Consider the following 15940-nt stretch of genomic DNA (forward strand, 5'->3'; position numbering starts at 1 on the left):
TATGTTATAGTATATCCTAGATATAATATATGTGTGCAGAACCGAACAGTTCTCTTGTTGCACAGGAAGAATTGGATTCAGAAGGTAAAAATAATCTGGGAAGAAAAACAAAAATGCAAACAGTTTACACTCATTTCCTAGTGTTTCTTCTCTGGGTGTAGCTGCTTTTGCCCATCAATGATCAATTGGAACTGAGTTAGATCTTCTCTTTGTCAAAGAAATCCACTTCCATCAGAATACATCCTCAAACAGTATCGTTGTTGAAGTGTATAATGATCTCCTGGTTCTGCTCATTTCACTTAGCATCTGTTCACGTAAGTCTCTCCAGGCCTCTTTGTATTCATTCTGCTGGTCATTTCTTACAGAACAATAATATTCCATAACATTCATATACCACAATTTATCCAACCATTCTCCAATTGATCGGAATCCATTCATTTTCCTGTTTGTAGACATTACAAACAGGGCTGCCACAAACATTTTTTGCACATATAGGTCCCTTTCTATCCTTTAGTATCTCTTTGGGATATAAGCCCAGTAGTAGCACTGCTGGATCAAAGGGTATGCACAGTTTGATAACTTTTTGGGCACAATTCCAGTATGCTCTCCAGAATGGTTGGATTTGCTCACAACTCCACCAACAATGCAACAATGTCCCAGCTACTGTCATTCTTAATGAGAACTGAATACTATAGCAATGCTAATGTTTCTGTTCCATTTCAAAATGATATTTCACTTCTTCCAATTTTTAATCTTTAAATTCTTTCAATTCATCCATTCGATTAACATTTGTTAAATGCCTACTATATATGCCTACTGTCATATTAAGGAAAATGATTATCAGGCTCAGCAGTTCTTATTTCAAGCTTTCTGCAGACCACTCTCCCCGTCTTGCTACCTTTTGCCATTTTGTACATTGATGGTACTTATAATCCTACATAATGACACAAAATATAATTTATAATAATTCCTCACATTCCCATATTCTTTTTAAGTTTTCAAATTGTCTCTCAACAATTCTGAGAACAATACAAGTAATATTTTTTAAAATGATAAAACTGAACTTCATAAGAGTTAAAACTTGCCTACTGCCTCAAAACTATGAGTAAGTAGATGATACTTGTCAGAGAACATATATTATGAAGTTTGTTAAGAAAGGAAGTTTAAAAACTATTGCATTATTAACTAGAGAAAAAACAGCTGCATGACCTGTGACCTGCTTCCCAAAGACTGCCATCCTAAATATCCAATCAACTTTTTATCATTTCTGGTAATAGAGTACAACAGTGTGTTTCTGTAGAGGGAATAATATACCTACAATGACATGCCCCCGCTAAATGAAGTATAGTGGCCAATATTTCTTGCAGAAAAGAATTAAAAAGTTCACTCATTGTATTTCTGTTTACATCCATATTTCTGTCTTTAATCACAGGTTCAAGCAAAGTGTTTTTAAAAATAAAATATCATATTCAAACTTAAAATTGTATTGAGACATTTGTGACAATGTGTATGCTTTGCATTGCATACTAAGAAACAATTCATCAAATATTTTAATGTGGTAAATGTTCTGGTAAAGGTAAAATGTATTATTATAAAATAATTTTGAAATTAGGACATATAAAATCATAATTCGTCAAGTTGCTAATTGTTTTTCCAGCAACCAGGACCAATATTTCAAATTGTGATGGGTGTTTTCCTTTTAACATTCATCCTGTGCATAAGAAAGTGACTAATTTCATGAAGGTTAGCTTTGATTATTTATCAAGTTGACCCAACTTCCCAAAGAATAAGATAATAATCATTTTGGACACAAGTGTGTGAGTCACATGAATGAACTTTTTGCCATGTTCAAATCAAAATCCAGTCTTCCTTCATTAAGAAATAATTAAGTCTTAGACCTTTTGGGATTGGAACATGAGAAATAAGTTCTTTCCCCTTAGAAGTTATATTCCAAAAAAGATCAAACAGCTCTGTAGTTCTTACATGTAGGTCACAAGAACCATTATTGAGAAGAACATACTATTTTTTATGTGCTGTGCTATGTTATGCTGTCTTTCACACAGGAGCTCAAATTGCATTACCCACTTTACCTCATTAATCCCCACTCCACTTCTGTAAAGTAGTGAGAAGTAGATATTTTTATGTCTCTGAAAGGAATTATTTAAACTTGTAGATAGAGTGATTGAAACACAGAGAGGTTAACTAACTTGCCCCAGGTCACACAGTATGTCAAGTAATGAGTTGTATCTTTTTAATTTTCCATCTAATTCCTATGTTTTCTCTATTAAGCCACACTACCCTCTGACAACCCTTTTAAAAGGCAATGCATCACAAATATATCACACAACACCCCTACCCCGACCAGTCAGGGTCAAATTCTGTTTAATGACATGGGGCCAAGCCTTTTGCTAAAGAGTTCTTGAACAACAAGAAGGATATCACATTCTTGCTTTGTACAAGGTCTTCTCCATGCACATGAACTGTCAAAATAATTCAATAATTCATCATTTCCTACAATGAGCATTTTTAAAGGCAAAAAATTACTATTATTAATAAACAGGCTCATTGGATTCCTATCCGAATAGCAAAAACTGATTTCCACCTGTAATACTGGTTAAACCAGAATACTCCATGACCCAGAGGTGAAGGCTTTTGATGAAGTGGGGGGTGGGGAAAACGCTAAACTATTCTCATTGTCTAAATCAATCTCAACCTGAATTCCAGCATTACATTGAACATCTGTATGGAGAGTGTCACTTTCCAGCTTTCTGGCTGTAACCATCTAGCCTGAGGAATGCCAGTTGTAAGCCAACATTTCCTTTATGAAAGACATTTCCCAGTCAGTGTTTTCAGGAAAGTATTTCTTTCTCTGACCATTTCTAATAAAGCCAGGTATAGTTCTTCAGCTATTACCCCAACAATAACAACAACAAAAAAAAACTAAGAAGAAGTTCATATGTCAATTGTTTCCTCTTTTTTTTCTGGGACAAGTGATTTATGATCAATTGGGAGCAAGTAAAACATAGGATGTCATGCCCATAAATGCATGCACACATATACAAATATACACACACAGACACACATACACACAAAAGTGAACAATTTTGACTCACTACTTTTAAGGTTAATGAGGCAATTTTCTTTTAATGTTCTGCCTGCCCATATTTAGATAAAATAGTGAATAGTGAGCAATGTGCCTCAACAAGAGATCTTTTGGAGATCTCCATTCCTGCTTTTAGAAATCTTCCTTGGGTAATCAATTCTGTTCCTTGAATATAGATTGCTTGGTTCCTGCTATACTATTGTGCATTCATCAAAATCTCTTGGAGAGTAACAATGAGAATCTGCCCCAATGGCAGATAGCTTTTTAAAGACAGATATCTCTGCTTGTTTTATATGTTTGTTGAAACTAGAAAATAATAACCTACAAAAAACCTGCCCAGTGTTAGTGTTCCAAGATCAAGCTGTTAGAATTAGTTTAGAATTAAATGAAAAAGAAGTCAAATCCCCATTCTTCCTTTTCATAATGTACACAGAACCCATGAACCTCAGCTATTTGACTGCTTCATATCTTAGTAAGCCAAATGGATTTGAGGCATTTTTGAAGCATATTTTTAGGACTTGGCAAACATGATGTGAGTTATATCTAAATTGTAAAAAAAATCTTGAAATTTGAAGTCTCCATTGGAAATACTAACTGACCCTGAAATCTGACATCACAAGAATGTAGTGCAACCCAAATGGAATGCTTGTGGTTATCTCTGAAAGAATAAGAAGATAAAATATGGCCATGTATATAATGTTGTCGTGATTTAAAAAAAAAAACAAATAAATTTTAATAGACATTTCTCTGAAATCTTCTATATCTCTCTATCATTTCATTTCTTCCTATGATTATATTGCAATTTTTCTATAATAACAATGACAACCTCCTTCAGAAAGCATGCTTTTCCCTTTTTTATTCATTGTCAATAAATATTTTTAATCAACTAGAATATGCCAGGCACTATGATAAGCAGTGGGGTATAAAAAAGAAGTAAAAGACAGCATTTTCCCTAAAGGAATCTAAAGTGTAAAATATAATATGTTTTGTAGGTCATGATATAATAATCAAAGACTTGTCAGTTTTTTATGTTAATATATCTTTTAAGCAATTTAAAATAATTTTAACAGGAATGGGAGATATCTTTTTGGAGCAGAGACTTTAAAATTGCATTTTTCTCTACTAAAAAAATGCTTTGAAGAATTTGGCCAAATAATCCACAAAGGAAAAAAAAAAGGATGAAAATTGCTTATTGCCCAAAATATGACATACTGTTGGATGGACACCCTATCAAATAGGTCCACCAGAGCACATGTCAGATAGAGACAATACAATTCGACAATGAATGAGGTCCCAAATCAAATATATTTTCCTTCCCTTCTTCTTCTTTGCTGTACAAAAAGAAGAATAAAAACCTTGTAACAAATATATCTAATCCAGCACTGGCGATAGCAAAAAAATAATGTTTTGGTCTGTTCTCTTAGGTTATCAGAATTCTCAGAAAGATCAAAGTATGCTTCCTCATCAGTGCTCTGGAATTAGGACTGATCTTTGTTGATTGTAGTTTTTAAATCTTTCAAAGCTGTTTTTCTTTATGTTATTGTTGTTGCATAAATTGTTCTTTTTCTTTTGTTAGCTTATGTTAGTTTTCTCAGGTTTCCTTTGAAACCCATTTATCCATCCTATCTTGTAGCACAATAATATTTCATCACATTTATACAGCATGACTGACGCAAAGATTCCCTAAATAATGCGCAACTTCTTATTTCCCATTTTTTTAAATTTCCCATAAACTAGTGGTAATTTATATATACAATATGTTTACGACAAAAATAGATGTTATGAATGCATAGTGTTTTAATGACCTCCACTGTCTTGCTATCTGACTACAAATTATGGATGCCATAATCTCTGGAAAATGAAAATTTCATGTTACTAAAAGGGCAATGGAAAAATGCATAATTGTAGGATGTAAGATATTTCCAATAAAACATTTTTCTTTTTCTCTTTCTCTTTCAAATTCCCTGGATTCCCTTACAGACTAAGCTTTAGCCATGTCATCTGCAGGGTGGCCTTTACTCTCTGTACTCCCTTTTCCTTCCTACCGGTAGTTTCTAGGAGATGGTTTCTTCTTGTGCAAAGTCACCTTTTACTCAAGGTACAGATTTTGTGTATGTCTATATAAAGAATTGATTACATATTGGGATGTTAATTCATTGAAGCAGAAAATGTTTAATTTATCTTTGTATTGCCAACAGAGTACTTGAAACATATTTGGCACTGATTTAGAAACTGTTATTCAGGAAATATATGGGTATAAAAGATGATGAGTATATAGTAAGAGAAAGGAATGATAAACAATGATACTTAAGTCATTGCAGTGGAGTTCTGAACTCCAATGAACTTGGAGTCATGAAAATCTCAGTTCAAATTGGGCCTCACACACTTACTAGCTAACTGGATGACCCTGAGCAAACTAATCAACTTCTGTTTCACCTCAGTTCTGTCAAATGTAAAAATGGGGATAATAATAGTATCTATCTCTTGAAATTTTGGGGAGAATAAAATGGGATAGTAATTGTAAAGTGCCTGGCACAGACCTGGAATATAGTAGGCACAATATATGTTTTTTTTCTTTCTATATTCCACTGATATGTAAATACTGTTAGAATACACAGCTTGCTTTATGAATCCCTTGTGATATATTTATAGAAAGACAAGACTCACAGATAATTAAAAAGTGTATATACATTATGACCTGTATTATTGAAGGGAATACCACATCAATAAAATCACAGATGGATTGCAGTTTTGAAATGCAGAGTCTATAGAGAAAAAGAGAAATAGGAATGTGTGCTAGTATACCTGACAATTATCGTGATGAAAGTATGACTTAAACTCTACAACTCTCCTTGCCTTTCCCCTCCCATTCATACCATTAAATTTTTCTTTACTAAGAACCAGAAATCAAATAGTAAAGCTTTAAATTAACGCAGAATACCAAAGTTAATCACAACAAAATATCTCCCACAGATAAAGGGGCAAAATCCCCCATCTATCCCCATGTAACCCAGTGTGAGAGAGACCAACTTTCAGACAATTTATCTTAAATCCATCAGAATACTGTTCCTAACTCAGTCTCTGAGCCACAGGCTACGATCAACTATAATTCTACTTTTCCTACAAGCTGCCATTGTTCTCCGCCTCTGATGCAAAATTTGCTGCTTCTTCCCAGTGATGATGATATCTTCTAATGCTGGGCTTCCCCTCCACTAAACTACCTACATCTGCAGGACCTATCATTACCTCTTGTACTTTCTTCCTTAAGGACTACTATCTTTCTTTTGTGATACTGCCCTTCTCAAACATGCCTAGGACTAATCACCATTTTTTTTATTTCTTCTGTTAATCCTATAACTATCTTGATTGAAAGAGAAGAGAGTTTCCTGCTCCCTACTCCATAATTCCCGAAAAGATTTACAGATAGGCAGAATCTGTCAGAGATATCACTTCATAGGCATAACCTTTGAGAACTTGGGGGTAACCTATACTATGATTCAAAAACACATTTGGATTTGTGGAGGACAGTTTGAATCCTGCCCTAAACATGGAATGTATAAAAGCCTGGAAGACTGTCTATTAACAAAGAGAAACAAAAATTAGACAAGATGAAAAATCATAATTTATAACAATGAAAGGAGTATTTAATTTAACGACATTATGTATTTATCATATACATATAATTGTGTCATACTTAGTAGGAATTTAATTTTGACATGATAGTGAGTGAGTGAATGAATGAATGAATTTGAATAGAACTTTCTTTAGTTGGTACTAAAAATCTGTTTTATAGATGTGGGATCCATCCTCAAGAGACAGTGAAAATATACCAAAAATATTAAACCCATGTATTGAATGTGCAAATTAAATCTCTAAGAAAGAATTATGCAAAGTTAAAACAAAGGGATTGATGTATCTTAGCTGTCTATGGCTTGTCAAACAACCAGATGGAATCTCAGAAAGCCCATCACTCATCTGGCTGTCTTATCTACATAAAATCAAACACCAGAATATTTGGAAACATCCATGAGTGATGGAATTTTCCCTCTCTTATCCAGATGTTTTCTGCCCCCAAGACACCTGCTTTTACAACTCATACTACTACTGTTTCATAATTGACACTTATTACAGAAATACAGCCTTCTTTTATCAGTTTACAGTCTCTAAAATCCATCATATATTTCTACTGCCTGTGTTTTGTATTATATGAATGAAAGTAGCATTCCATGGATAGTCATGATATCCATTCCTTTTGATTCTCAATTTGTGAATCAAGTCCTTATTTTTAACTTTACTCATTTTAGTTGTTCTAACTCAATGCAGTCCAATGTGATTGCATGAGTATTTTTCTTCCTCAGAATAATTATAATTATCGTGTCCAAAAGCTGAATTTTGAAACTGTATCATTCATAATATACACAAAGAAAGTATTTCCAATAAACCTGAAAAGCCAAGAGCAGGAAACTTCTCATCTTGAAGTTTTTTGTTATTTCTCTTTCTTTCTCCTTCTTACTTAACTTATTTCAATTCTCTCTTGATTGGTCTCCCCTTTAGGTCATGCAAACACTTCATATTCTACAAAATTCTGTTGCTAGCTTTTTTCACCAAGAGTCAAACACATTGGAAAAATTCTGCTATGAATTGTCTAACTTACATTAACTCTTCATCAAATTTTACTCACATAAGAAATATCATTGTTTACAATAAGTTTTCTCTAATCCAACTTTGGTCTATCTTAGGGCTCTCATGAGTAACCTATTGTAATTGTCCATCCAAGTCCAGTATTCTTCTTCCTTCCATTCATCCTCTTATTCCTCTCTTCATGTCTTCTCTTTTTTCTTTTCTTCCCCACCCCAATTTCATTCCCTCTTCTTCAAGCAGGCTATAGTTAAGCAAGGTTACATGTCTGTATGTATGTATGTATACACACACACACACACACATGCCTCTCTTTCATACACATATCTCTCCTATCCCTGCTAACTCTTTATATTTATTCCTTAACTTACCTTGCTATTACTTAACATCCCTCCCATGAATGTCTCCCTTTTATTCTTTCCCCACCTTTTGATTCCTCCCCCATTTCTCTCTAATTTCTTTGTAGATTTTGCAAGATGCCATGCCCTTCATGGTACTTATGTAGTGCTGCCTATTCCATTCCTGAGGTGAGCAGATTTTCAGAACTATGAGCCCCCCTTTCTTCTCTATTGCCTCTGTGTCTATTCTTCTTCTGTACATCACTTGTAAAATGTAACTACTATTTTTACCTTAATTCTGCGTCAGTCTTTCTTACGAGCTACCCTATTACAGTTGGCAATCTTAAACATATGGTATACAGTTACATGCAAAAAATAGAAACAGTTTATACATGTCAAGTTCCTGGAAAATGATCTTTGATGTTGGCTTTTCTATGTTAATTTTTTAAAATCAAGTTTGGGTTTGATTGATAGAAAGTCTTGAGAATCTGTAAATTCATTGAATGTCCATTTTTTCTCATTTAGTATTATGGGTAGTTTTGCTGGATATGATATTTTTGGCTGCAGGCCTACTTCTTTTGATTGTAAATATATGTGATTCCAGGACCCCTGGCTTTTTTTTTTTAAAGTTAGTGCTAAGTTCTATTCAGCTACACTGTAGCTCCAGCATATTTGAATTTTTTTGTTTGTTTGTTTTGTTTTGTTTTGTTTCTTGCAAAATTTTCTCTTTGATCTAGGGGTTTCAAAATTTGGCAATAATATTCCTATATGTTTTCCACAAAGGATCTTTTTGAGGTGGTGATTGGTAGATTTTCCTTTTTCTAATTTCCCCTCATGTTCTATCACTCCAGGACAATTTTCTTGGGTTATTTTTTGCATTATTGTGTCAAGGTTCTTTTTTTTAAATCACAGTTTTCAGGTAGTCCAATTATTTTTATATTCTTTCTCTTGAGCTATTCTCCAGATCTGTCATTTTTCTTATGTTTCATATTTTTTTCATTCTTTATAATCTGTTTTGTATTTCTTGGTTCGTTTCACCATCTTCCCCTTGCCCAATTCTAATTTTCAAAGAGTTATTTTTGTCTTTTGGGCTCTGAATTCCCTTTTTTAGTTGGATAACTTTATTTTACATAATCCTATTTTTCTTGGATGGCTTTTGTTTTTATTTTTTTAAAGTTTTTTCTCACTGTCTCTCATTTGATTTTTAATTTTTTTGAGTATTATAAATTCTCTCTGGGAAGGGAGACATTTTACATTATTCTTTGGGTTAGAAGAAGCTTTTTTTTTTTTTAACTTCAATAATCTCCTGTGAAGATAGAACTTGGTCTTCCCTGTTTCCATAGTAAGTTTCTATAGTTGTCTTCTTTCTTTTTTGCTGGTTCTTTAAAAAAAAAGAGCTGTATAGGGGATGTTCCCCCTAGCTTTATTTCAGCTCTCACCTTAACCTGGAAGCCCAAACCAAGAAGTCCACCTTCTGCAAGTGCCAGCATCCAGCAGCATTCCTGGTGTACTGGCTCCTTCTAGCTCCACAGCTGGCCCTGCAATTCCCCATGAGCCAAGGTTTCTTCAGTCTACCTGGACTCAGACACCCAGCTTCTTATAAGTCTTCTTGTCTGTGTTAACCCTGAGGAACTAATTTGTTCTGTTTGTGGGGGAAATCTGGAGAGCTTGAAATTTACTGTTCTACTCCACCATCTTCTCAGAATCCATATATTTTTGTCTTCTTTTATGCCATCTCCTGTTGTCCCCTGTCCTGTCTCTCTTCTGTTTAATTCCCCTTCTCTCTCTTCCTCCTGCTTGTCTCCTCTCCTTTCCATGCCTTTCCTGTGGAAGTTTAAATTCTCAGACACACATAGAAATCATTAGAAATTCATCTGAACCCAAGCCCATTTATGTGCTTCCCTGCCAGTTCAGGCTGTTTGGAGGAAATTGCCAGCTTGGTACATTTAATAGAGTGCTATTTTTGGCATAAGGATGGCCTGGATTCAAATCTATCCCTAACTCTCCCTAGCTATAAAGCATCCAAATCTTTGTTGCTCCATTTGGGGTTTTCTTGGCAAAGATACTAGAGTAGTTTGCCATTTTCTTCTCCAGTTCATTTTACAGATGAGGAAACTGAGGTGAACAGAGTTAAGTGATTTTTCCAGAGTAACACACGTACGTATCTGTACGTATCTGAGGCTGGATTCAAATTTATGAAGATAAGTCTTTTTTTTTTTTTTTAATAGCCTTTAATTTACAGGATATATACATGGGTAACTTTACAGCATTAACAATTGCCAAACCTCTTGTTCCAATTTTCACCTCTTACCCCCCCCCCACCCCCTCCCCTAAATGGCAGGATGACCAGTAGATGTTAAATATATTAAAATATAACTTAGATACACAATAAGTATACATGACCAAAACATTATTTTGCTGTACAAAAAGAATCAGACTCTGAATTATTGTACAATTAGCTTGTGAAGGAAATCAAAGATGCAGGTATGCATAAATATAGGGACTGGGAATTCAATGTAATGGTTTTTAGTCATCTCCCAGAGTTCTTTTTCTGGGTATAGTTAGTTCAGTTCATTACTGCTCCATTAGAAATGATTTGGTTGATCTCGTTGCTGAGGATGGCCTGATCCATCAGGACTGGTCATCATCTAGTATTGTTGTTGAAGTATATAATGATCTCCTGGTCCTGCTCATTTCATTAGCATCAGTTCGTAAGTCTCTCCAGGCCTTTCTGAAATCATCCTGTTGGTCATTTCTTACAGAACAGTAATATTCCATAATTTTCATATACCACAATTTATTCAGCCATTCTCCAACTGATGGACATCCATTCAGTTTCCAGTTTCTAGCCACTACAAAAAGGGCTGCCACAAACATTCGTGCACATACAGGTCCCTTTCCCTTCTTTATAATCTCTTTGGGATATAATCCCAGTAGTAACACTGCTGGATCAAAGGGTATGCACAGTTTGATAACTTTTTGAGCATAGTTCCAAACTACTCTCCAAAATGGTTGGATTCGTTCACAACTCCACCAACAATGAATCAATGTCCCAGTTTTCCCACATCCCCTCCAACAATTATCATTATTTTTTCCTGTCATCTTAGCCAATCTGACAGGTGTGTAGTGGTATCTTAGAGTTGTCTTAATTTGCATTTCTCTGATTAATAATGACTTGGAGCATCTTTTCATATGACTAGAAATAGTTTCAATTTCTTCATCTGAGAATTGTCTGTTCATATCCTTTGACCATTTTTCAATTGGAGAATGGCTTGATTTTTTATAAATTAGAGTTAATTCTCTATATATTTTGGAAATGAGGCCTTTATCAGAACCTTTGACTGTAAAAATATTTTCCCAGTTTATTGCTTCCCTTCTAATCTTGTCTGCATTAGTTTTGTTTGTACAAAAACTTTTCAGTTTGGTATAATCGAAATTTTCTATTTTGTGATCAGTAATGATCTCTAGTTCTGCTTTGGTCGATAAGTCTTCCTAAATTCAATCCCAGTGCTCTACCTACTATACCACCTAACCACTCCAGGTATAAGATTGGGCAAACTATTTTGCCTCCATGATTCTTGAATAACTATCATTAATTCTCTCTGATTTCTCTGGAATTTCATCAAGGGATGGAAATCTATAAAGCAAAAGAATTCCTCACATTGATGAAATCAGTTGCTTTGAGTATTTGTAAGCCTGGGTGTTTGAGCATACTTTTACACTAGGTGAATTATAAGATATTTGATGTATCCAAGCTCAAGATTAAGCATTTCTCTGAGAACTCTCCCAAAGACCTTAAGTAAAAGATGCTGTATGGATGTGATTAAATTACAGAAATTTAAATCCAAATTTTAAAGTGATCAGAATATTGTTAAAAAGTTACTAAATTACCACCCCCATTATATTGTAAGAGTTGCAACTCTAAAGTAAATTGTAAGCTTTGCACACATACCCTTCTCTTATATTTTGAACAATCTTCTTATAACTTAGTATTTAGCGTATTTCTTTTGCAAATCAGACATATGATGTTCAATTTATAAATATTTTCTTTAGAAGTAATTCACCAAGATAAAAAAAATCACAAAGGAAATGTACAAAACCACTTTCTCCCAACAGAGCTGCAAAAAAAAAAAAAAAACCAAAAAAAAAAACATCTTGAAACATTGGACTATAGGAAACATTTGCATTTTGTAAGCTGCATTATTTATAGATATAGTGCTACAACCTCTCATCCCCAACTAGGAGTTTATTTTAAATCTATAAGATTTACAAAACAAAAGTAAGAGAAACATGTGTTGAGCCATAAATAAATACTGCAAGTAAGCTTCTGTATTCTTTTACCCTTATACTATTTTCATCATTTTTGACACCAAGACGTTCTGCAGGGAGCAGGAAAAGCATATCTTGATGTAACTAGTTAAGCAGTGGTTGAAAACCAGTCACAAAAAACAGGGAAATGGTTTTGATTTCCATTCTGCGTAAGGTCACTCCTAGGTCCCATTTAACCCAGATTCCATTTTCCTGTATTTTAATAAAATCTGTAGAGGAAATTTAAGTAACAGCTGTGGAAAGAATTTGATCTAGAAGAGCACAAGCAAGTGTCACTTTAGCATTCATCTTCTGGTGATGAATAAGCAAATGGATGAAAAAAGAAGCCCTCCTCCAAGTGAGCAGAAGGCAAAAAGTCTGTAGCCCAGAACTTGTGTGATGGGAAAGGAAGAATGAAGTCTCTGACCTTAGAATGGAAAAGTATTGGTACAAGACCAAGAATAGTAAATTAGATGCTTTTGAATGTGTCTTATTTTGAATAATATGACCGACAATTTGGCTGGCTTATTAGTTGAAGTTTATTACAACTATTAGGACAAGAATTGAAATATTATTAGCCACCACACCAAACAAACCAAAGAAACATCTTAGAGGTAGGGGAGTGCTAGCTGTAGAGTCAATGGATCTGAATTGGAATCCTACCTCCTAAGCTTATTGTTACCCTGGACAAATAACTCAATATAATTTGCTTTACTTTCCTTTTCTGTGAAAAGGGGGTAATAATAGCACCTACTTCCAAGGGCTGTTGTGATGACAAAATGAGATAATACTTGAAATAAAATTTGCAAATTGTAAAGTGCTGGATAAACACTGGAAACTATTATCATCAGCCAGATGGCACAGTGAATAGAACACTGGACTTGGATTAAGGACTCATTTTCATGAGTTCAAATATGGCCTCAGACATTTACTAGACACTTAGTATTTATGTAACCTTGGACAAGTCACTTAACCTTCTTTGCCTCAGTTTTTCATCTATAAAAAATGAGCTTGAGAAGAAAATGGTAAGATATTCCAGCATCTTTGCTAAAAAACCCAGAAAATTGGGTTATGAAGAGTCAACCATGACTAAAACTACCAAATTTCACAAACAACACAATCATCAATAAGGATATACTGTCTATAAATCAGTAAGCAGTGTTAAGTACTTATATGTCTATTAACTATCATTTTATTAAATGTCACTTATGTTTTATACCCTATGCTAGATGTTGGGATTACTAAAAAAAAAAGTGCAATGAGTTCATTTTGCTCAAAAAAATTCTTCTTTCTAGCTGCAAATGTACTTAAGAAGATAATGTACATTATATGGGGAAAAATTGACCATATGTGGGGAGGAAAGAATAGGAATATGACCTATAATGTCATTTGCTTAGAGAATTTGGGGACAAGGAAAATTCATCTACCAAATAAAGGTTGGCACTTACTCTTCAATTTATAGTCTTACTGAATTACTGAGAGCCCTGGGAATATAAATTACTTTTACAGAGTAGTTGAATTTCTCTTTAGCTATTGTGTGCCAAGGGCAGGGATTTTCCTCTTGTCTTCCTACTTCCAATACCATGCTTTCTCTTGTATACATAGAATAAACAAGATAATTGAAAATTGAGATAAACTTTGGCCACTAGGAAGTTCATGAGGGTTTTGTACGTAAGATTTTGCTTGAATTCGAGATTCCAAAAAGCACAAGTAATGAGGAAGTGCATTCCAGGAATGGGAGACTAGGAGTCGGTTCAAACTTTAGACCTGGTACTTTCTGAGCCCATCATCTTATAAGGATAAAAAATGAAATATCCCCTTTCCTCAGTGTTATGATGTTTAAATGGGGAGACAAATATATGCATATATATGCATATATACACATAATTTAAACAAACTGAATATTTTGTAGTTCGTTCCTTTTTAATTCCTGTCTGACTCTTCAAGATTCTGTTTGGGATTTTCTTGGCAAAGATACTGCAGTGCTTTGCCCTTTCCTTCTTTAGCTCATTTTGTAAATGAAAAAATTGAGGCAAAGAGGGTTAAATACCTTGCCCATAGTCACATACATAGTATCCGAGTCCACATTTGGATTCAAGAAGATTCAAACTTCCTGACTCCAGATCATGGCACCATGTAGCCATGTCAAACTAAATATAGATATCAATAAATACAAAGCTAAAGCATGAATAAGGTAAGTTCCAAATCCCAACTCTATGGTGAGTCTATTACAGCAGGAATCATAGATGGCAGTAGACAATCAGAGATGGAATATACCTGAAAAATCATTTTCATTTTACAGATAAGGACACTGAGTCCTTGAGAGGCTGAGTGGCTTGCCCATGTTCACATGGCTAGTAATGTCCAGAACCAGGAATCAAACCTAAGTTTTCTAAGTATAAATCCAGCACTCCTCACTTCCCATTCTTTTAAACACGGGGTTGACTAAACATTCCTTCATTTATTTAACAAGTATTTATTGAGTCCCTACTGTGTAGTGAAATGAGTAGTTAATTTCAGTCCCCTCTTAGGGAACAAGAATCATTATGGATCTGTGTTTTTCCTTTGTTCACTGCCTTGTGACACACAGACTAATCTGCTTGTAAAAATTAGAACACTTTAGCCAGGAAAGGAAATGTCTCAGAGGGCAAGGTCAACATTTATAAAGGCACAAATAAAAAGGCCTGGGAGATCACAGGATATTTAGCAGATCCCAGAATAGAGGTCCTGGGAAGTATATTTCAAAATCCAAAGTGGATAATTTTGATTTTTTAAGTTAAAAAGTTTTGATACAAACAAAACCAGGACAGACATGATTAGAAAAAAACCAGTAAACTGGATAAAAATTTTTTACATCCAATAAGCCCTCTGATAAAGCCCTCATTTTTAAAATATATGGAGAATAAACTCAAATTTATAATAATACAAGCCATCCTCCAATTGATAAGTGGTCAAAAGATACAAACAATTTTCAGATGAATAAATTAAAACCATTTCTAGTCATATGAAAAATGCCTTAAATCACTACTGATCAGAGAAATGAAAATTAAGACAATTCTGAGGTACCACTACACACCTTTCAGTTTGGTTAAGATGACAGGAAAAGATAATGATAAATCTTGGAGGGAATATAGGAAAACTGGAACACTAATACATAACTGGTAGAGCTTTGAACTGATCCAACCATTCTGGAGAGGACTATGGAACTATGCTCAAAAGGCTATCAAACTGCGCATACCCTTTGATGCAACAGTGTCTCTACTGGGCCTGTATCCCAAAAGGATCTACATATACAAAAAATGTTTGTAGTATCCCTTTTTGTAGTGGCCAGGAGCTGGAAACTAAGTGGATGCCCGTCAGTTGGAGAATGGCTGAATAAGTTGTGAAATATTATTGTTCTGTAAGAAACGAGGAGCAGGATGGTTTTAGAGAGGCCTGGTGAGACTTACATGAACTTATTCTGAGCGACAGGAGTAGAACCAAGAGAACATTGTGCACAACATCAACAAATTTATAAGATGATCAATTTTGATGGACTTGGCTCTCTCAACAG

The sequence above is a fragment of the Sarcophilus harrisii genome, chromosome 4 (assembly GCF_902635505.1).
Source record: "Sarcophilus harrisii chromosome 4, mSarHar1.11, whole genome shotgun sequence".
Taxonomy (NCBI): domain Eukaryota; kingdom Metazoa; phylum Chordata; class Mammalia; order Dasyuromorphia; family Dasyuridae; genus Sarcophilus; species Sarcophilus harrisii.